The sequence below is a fragment of the Salmo salar genome, chromosome 05, assembly GCF_965601325.2.
Source record: "Salmo salar chromosome 05, fSalSal1, whole genome shotgun sequence".
In the NCBI taxonomy this organism is placed as follows: Eukaryota; Metazoa; Chordata; class Actinopteri; order Salmoniformes; family Salmonidae; genus Salmo; species Salmo salar.
The window spans coordinates 38,629,176-38,635,176 of NC_138295.1; positions in this window are offsets into that span (position 1 = coordinate 38,629,176).

Below are 6,001 nucleotides of genomic sequence, written 5' to 3' on the forward strand. Positions count from 1 at the left end.
TTTGATGATCAGATACTTCAGCTGTAACGGGGGCCCAGCTGTAACGGGGGCCCAGCTGTAACGGGGGCCCAGCTGTAACGGGGGCCCAGCTGTAACGGGGGCCCAGCTGTAACGGGGGCCCAGCTGTAACGGGGGCCCTGCTGTAACGGGGGCCCAGCTGTAACGGGGGCCCTGCTGTAACGGGGGCCCTGCTGCGCTCACATTTTGCAGTTGAGAGACAACTTTAGCACTGTTACAAACTTAGACTGCACATTTTATTTTTTCCTTTTATTTTTTCCACAACAGCCAATATAAAAAGTCTCATCGTCTCTGGTACTGCTGCATGGGCACATTCGTTGTCTTGCTATCAATTACAGACTGTGTGACCTATTTTTTTGGGACGACTCGCATCAACATCTCTGGGCATTAGTGGTGGGGTAGGCTAAACAAATACAACAGAACAGGCCTAATTAAAAGAAGAGTGACGAAGGAAATGGAAAACGCTGGGCAGAGCATGCCCAGAGCTCTTGACTGAACGGTATTGGAGAAACAACACACGCTCCGCTGCTTCCTCCACTCTGCTCACATCCTCTGGTACACACACACACTGGTGTACTTGTGGGTAACAGGGTCTCAAATCTGGAAGAGCAACCCTACACGGTTCACTGTCGCGGCGACACACATCACGCCAGACAACGACACCCGCCCATCCATCTACCGCCCCCTCTTTCACCCTCTATCCATCCCCTCTCTCCCTCGTTCTTTCACTCTCTATCCATCCCCTCTCCCTCATTCTTTCACTCTCTATCCATCCCCTCTCTCCCTCGTTCTTTCACTCTCTATCCATCCCCTCTCCCTCATTCTTTCACCCTCTATTATTCTCTCTCCCTCATTTTTTCACCCTCTATCCATCCCCTCTCCCTGGTTCTTTCACTCTCTATTCATTCTCCCTCTATCATCCCCATCTCCCTCGTTCTTTCACTCTATTCATTCTCTCTCCCTCATTCTTTCACCCTCTATCCATCCCCTCTCCCTCGTTCTTTCACCCACTATCCATCCCCTCTCTCCATCCCTCGATCCATACCCCTCCCTCATTCTTTCACCCTCTATCCATCCCCCCTCTCTCTATCCCTCGATCCATACCCTCCCCTCATTCTTTCACCCTCTATCCATCCCCTCTCCCTCATTATTTCACCCTCTATCCATCCCCTCACCTTCTATCCATCCCCCCTCTCCCTCATTCTTTCACCCTCTACCCATCCCCTCATTCTTTCACCCTCTACCCATCCCCTCTCTCCTTCATTCTTTCACCCTCTACCCATCCCCTCTCTCCTTCATTATTTCACCCTCTACCCATCCCCTCTCTCCTTCATTATTTCACCCTCTACCCATCCCCTCTCTCCTTCATTATTTCACCCTCTACCCATCCCCTCTCTCCTTCATTATTTCACCCTCTACCCATCCCCTCTCTCCTTCATTATTTCACCCTCTACCCATCCCCTCTCTCCTTCATTATTTCACCCTCTATCCATCCCCTCTCTCCCTCATTCTTTCACTAGTACTCTATTCACTCTGCTTCCATCATTCACTCTGACATAAGTCCTTACGTGTCTATCCATCTCTTTACCTCCCACTCACTCCCGTCCTCTATCCTCTTTACCTCAAAGCTCTCACGCCATTTCTCTCGGAACAGAGCCTCGGAACGAGGTAGAAACTTTCCCTCAGAACAGAAACTTCAACTTAGAATTCTTGTACATTCGGTGTTCAACGTTGAACTTTATCCCTGGTGTATCAACTTAGTTCTCCAAGTAGAGAAAGACACAGTGCTGTCATTAACTATTCACTGTGGATATTGTATAACACGCTGCTTTCCCCTAGTAATAAAATACACACATTTAGTAAAAAAAATTAGATCGTTTTGGTCCAGGAAGCTATGGTTGCCACATCCCTATGGTAATAAAATACACATTCTTGATGCGTTTCCCCAATGCTGTGACTGCCCTTGTCCCCCACCTTCCCTCTTCTCCCAGTGCAAGGTTCACCCTCCAGTTACTCCTCCTGGATGGAGTGATGAGCGTGTGGGGAATGGAGAGGGAGAGATGAAAGGAGAGATGAAGGGAGGGAGAGAGAGAGCTCGCCCATGCATTATTGAACAGACAGAGTGGAGTTTTAGGGATAATGTAAAAGTGGAGTTAGGGACAACCTTTCCCTCTCTCCTCCCCCCCTCCTCCCTCCTTCCCTCTCCCCCCCAGCGGATTATACATCTTTTATTCAAGTGGGAGGTTAAAAATTCAAAGCTTGGGGGGGGAGAGCGCGGGGGAGGGAATGAGTGTACCTGAAAATGGACAAAATGAACAAATGTCTTTGGGGACTTTCTCAAGTGCTAATCTAGGAGCGCTACTCCCTTTGATTAGGACCGAGGGAGAGACCGAGGGAGAGAGGAGGGGGAGGAAGGGAAGGAACATTCCCATGTGGCGCGCCAGCGTGGTGAAAAAAAATGAAGGTGTCTGCAGGGCGAACCAGAACTGCGTCCCAGGAACACATTGATGCAGAGCAATGGAGAAGGGCTAGCAAACACACACTCCTCTCACTCACTGACACACACACACACACTCCTCTCGCTCACTGACACACAAACACATAGATCCTAAGTAATGGAGCAGTGCTAACACACACACACCTCTCTAATAATACCACAGATTAACACACACGCACACAAAGTCCATTCCTTAAAGGTCGCAAATTAAGGTCAGAAAGCAAAGTGACCTAACCCAAAAACCCCTGTAAATACCAGGTCTGGTTTAAATGCCATGCTGAAGGCCCTACTGCAGGTTATATGTAAGCAGAGCCAGGAGCAGCCTAGGGCCATTCCCCTCTCTCTAGGAAGACTGGAACTGGAAGGTTTAATGCTAGGGATATAGTTTAATATCGGCGAGTTCGTAACTGGTTAGGAACAATGGAACTGGAAGGTTTAAAGAGATACTGCGAGACTCTGGCAATTAGAACAATTGTTCTACTTACCCAGAGTCAGATGAACACATTTTTTGGGCTCTCTTTGCGCAGTAGCATACACTAGCCTACCTGTAGACTTCTAGTCATCGCGCTAATGCTAGTTAGCATTGGCTCGCAAAACTACCCCCCGACTTCCTTCATACTGCACGGCACACAGAGACATAACAACGGCAAGCGCGAGTTCCTCCGACTCTGGGTAAGTAGGAAACGTGCTTAATTGCCAGGATGTAGCCGTATCCCTTCTATGCTAGGGAGAGAGTATCAACTCCAGGAGGTTGAGTTGGCATGGGTATAGTAGTCATAAGGACGGGAAGAGATTTCAGGAGCAGCAGATGGAATATGGGAGGTTTTAACTGTCTTTCAGCGAAAACCCTGAAGACTTCCCTGCACCTTGGGGGGAAAAAAGAGATATTCGAACAACTCAAAACTGGAGAACGGACGCCTAAAGCGACAGCGTCCGCTGTAAGGCAATGGTTAAATGACTGTAGCTGTTGGTATGAACATAGGTGTCTCTCTCTCTCTCTCTCTCTCTCTGCTGAGATAAGAGAATAAAAAGACAGGAGAGGAGGAAGGTAGGAGAGAGGAGCGGAGAAGAGGAGGGGGCGCTATCTTGTCATCTGCGTCTTTGAAGATGCTCCTTCCCCCCCCCGCTTTTTCATTCCCTGCCATCGGTGGCATCAAAGTCTGTGGCTAGGCAGTATGCCTGTGTGTGTGTGTGTGTGTGTGTGTGTGTGTGTGTGTGTGTGCGCGAGAGAGAGAGAGAGAGAGAGAGAGAGAGAGAGAGTTTGTGTGCGCGAGAGAGAGAGAGAGAGTTTGTGTGCGCGAGAGAGAGAGAGTTTGTGTGCGCGAGAGAGAGAGAGTTTGTGTGCGCGAGAGAGAGAGAGTTTGTGTGCGCGAGAGAGAGAGAGTTTGTGTGCGCGAGAGAGAGAGAGTTTGTGTGCGCGAGAGAGAGAGAGTTTGTGTGCGCGAGAGAGAGAGAGTTTGTGTGCGCGAGAGAGAGAGAGTTTGTGTGCGCGAGAGAGAGAGAGTTTGTGTGCGCGCGCGAGAGAGAGAGAGAGTTTGTGTGCGCGCGCGAGAGAGAGAGAGAGTTTGTGTGCGTGCGCGAGAGAGAGAGAGATTGTGTGCGTGCGAGAGAGAGAGAGAGAGTGTGTGCGTGCGCGAGAGAGAGAGAGAGAGGGGTGGAGAGAGAGAGAGAGTTTGTGTGCGTGCGCGAGAGAGAGAGAGAGAGAGTTTGTGTGCGTGCGCGAGAGAGAGAGAGAGAGTTTGTGTGCGTGCGCGAGAGAGAGAGAGTTTGTGTGCGCGAGAGAGAGAGAGAGTTTGTGTGCGCGAGAGAGAGAGAGAGTTTGTGTGCGCGCGAGAGAGAGAGAGTTTGTGTGCGCGAGAGAGAGAGAGAGAGTTTGTGTGCGTGCGCGAGAGAGAGAGAGAGTTTGTGTGCGTGCGCGAGAGAGAGAGAGAGAGAGTTTGTGTGCGTGCGCGAGAGAGAGAGAGAGAGTTTGTGTGCGTGCGCGAGAGAGAGAGAGAGAGTTTGTGTGCGTGCGCGAGAGAGAGAGAGTTTGTGTGCGTGCGCGAGAGAGAGAGAGTTTGTGTGCGCAAGAGAGAGAGAGAGTTTGTGTGCGCGAGAGAGAGAGTTTGTGTGCGCGAGAGAGAGAGTTTGTGTGCGCGAGAGAGAGAGTTTGTGTGCGCGAGAGAGAGAGTTTGTGTGCGCGAGAGAGAGAGTTTGTGTGCGCGTGAGAGAGAGAGTTTGTGTGCGCGTGAGAGAGAGAGTTTGTGTGCGCGTGAGAGAGAGAGTTTGTGTGCGCGTGAGAGAGAGAGTTTGTGTGCGAGAGAGAGAGAGAGTTTGTGTGCGCGAGAGAGAGAGAGAGTTTGTGTGCGCGAGAGAGAGAGAGAGTTTGTGTGCGCGAGAGAGAGAGAGAGAGTTTGTGTGCGCGAGAGAGAGAGAGTTTGTGTGCGCGAGAGAGAGAGAGTTTGTGTGCGCGAGAGAGAGAGAGAGTTTGTGTGCGCGTGAGAGAGAGAGTTTGTGTGCGCGTGAGAGAGAGAGTTTGTGTGCGCGTGAGAGAGAGAGTTTGTGTGCGCGTGAGAGAGAGAGTTTGTGTGCGCGTGAGAGAGAGAGTTTGTGTGCGCGTGAGAGAGAGAGTTTGTGTGCGCGTGAGAGAGAGAGTTTGTGTGCGCGTGAGAGGGAGAGTTTGTGTGCGCGAGAGAGAGAGAGTTTGTGTGCGCGAGAGAGAGAGAGAGTTTGTGTGCGCGAGAGAGAGAGAGTTTGTGTGCGCGAGAGAGAGAGAGAGTTTGTGTGCGCGAGAGAGAGAGAGAGTTTGTGTGCGCGAGAGAGAGAGAGAGTTTGTGTGCGCGAGAGAGAGAGAGAGAGTTTGTGTGCGTGAGAGAGAGAGTTTGTGTGCGTGAGAGAGAGAGTTTGTGTGTGTGAGAGAGAGAGAGAGTTTGTGTGTGTGAGAGAGAGAGAGAGTTTGTGTGTGTGAGAGAGAGAGAGAGTTTGTGTGTGTGAGAGAGAGAGAGAGTTTGTGTGTGTGAGAGAGAGAGAGAGTTTGTGTGTGTGTGAGAGAGAGAGAGTTTGTGTGTGTGTGAGAGAGAGTTTGTGTGTGTGTGTGAGAGAGAGTTTGTGTGTGCGTGAGAGAGAGAGTTTGTGTGTGCGTGTGAGAGAGAGTTTGTGTGCGTGAGAGAGAGAGTTTGTGTGCGTGAGAGAGAGAGTTTGTGTGTGTGAGAGAGAGAGTTTGTGTGCGTGAGAGAGAGAGTTTGTGTGTGTGTGTGCTACCCCTTAGGGAGGCCTAATAATGAGAATAAACCCGCAGAAACCGTAGCAGACTCCGAGGGCTGCCATAAGCAGGAGCAGGGCAGGCAGGCCCAATCAGTCTACACTCTCTCTCGCTCTGTGTGTGTTGACGACACACACTTTTTCTTCTCTTCCCCTTTTCTCCATCTCTCGCTCCATGTTGATTAAACTGCTTCTAAACATAGATATGGCCCTCGTATCTCCCCTTCCCCATCCTCCCTCTCCACC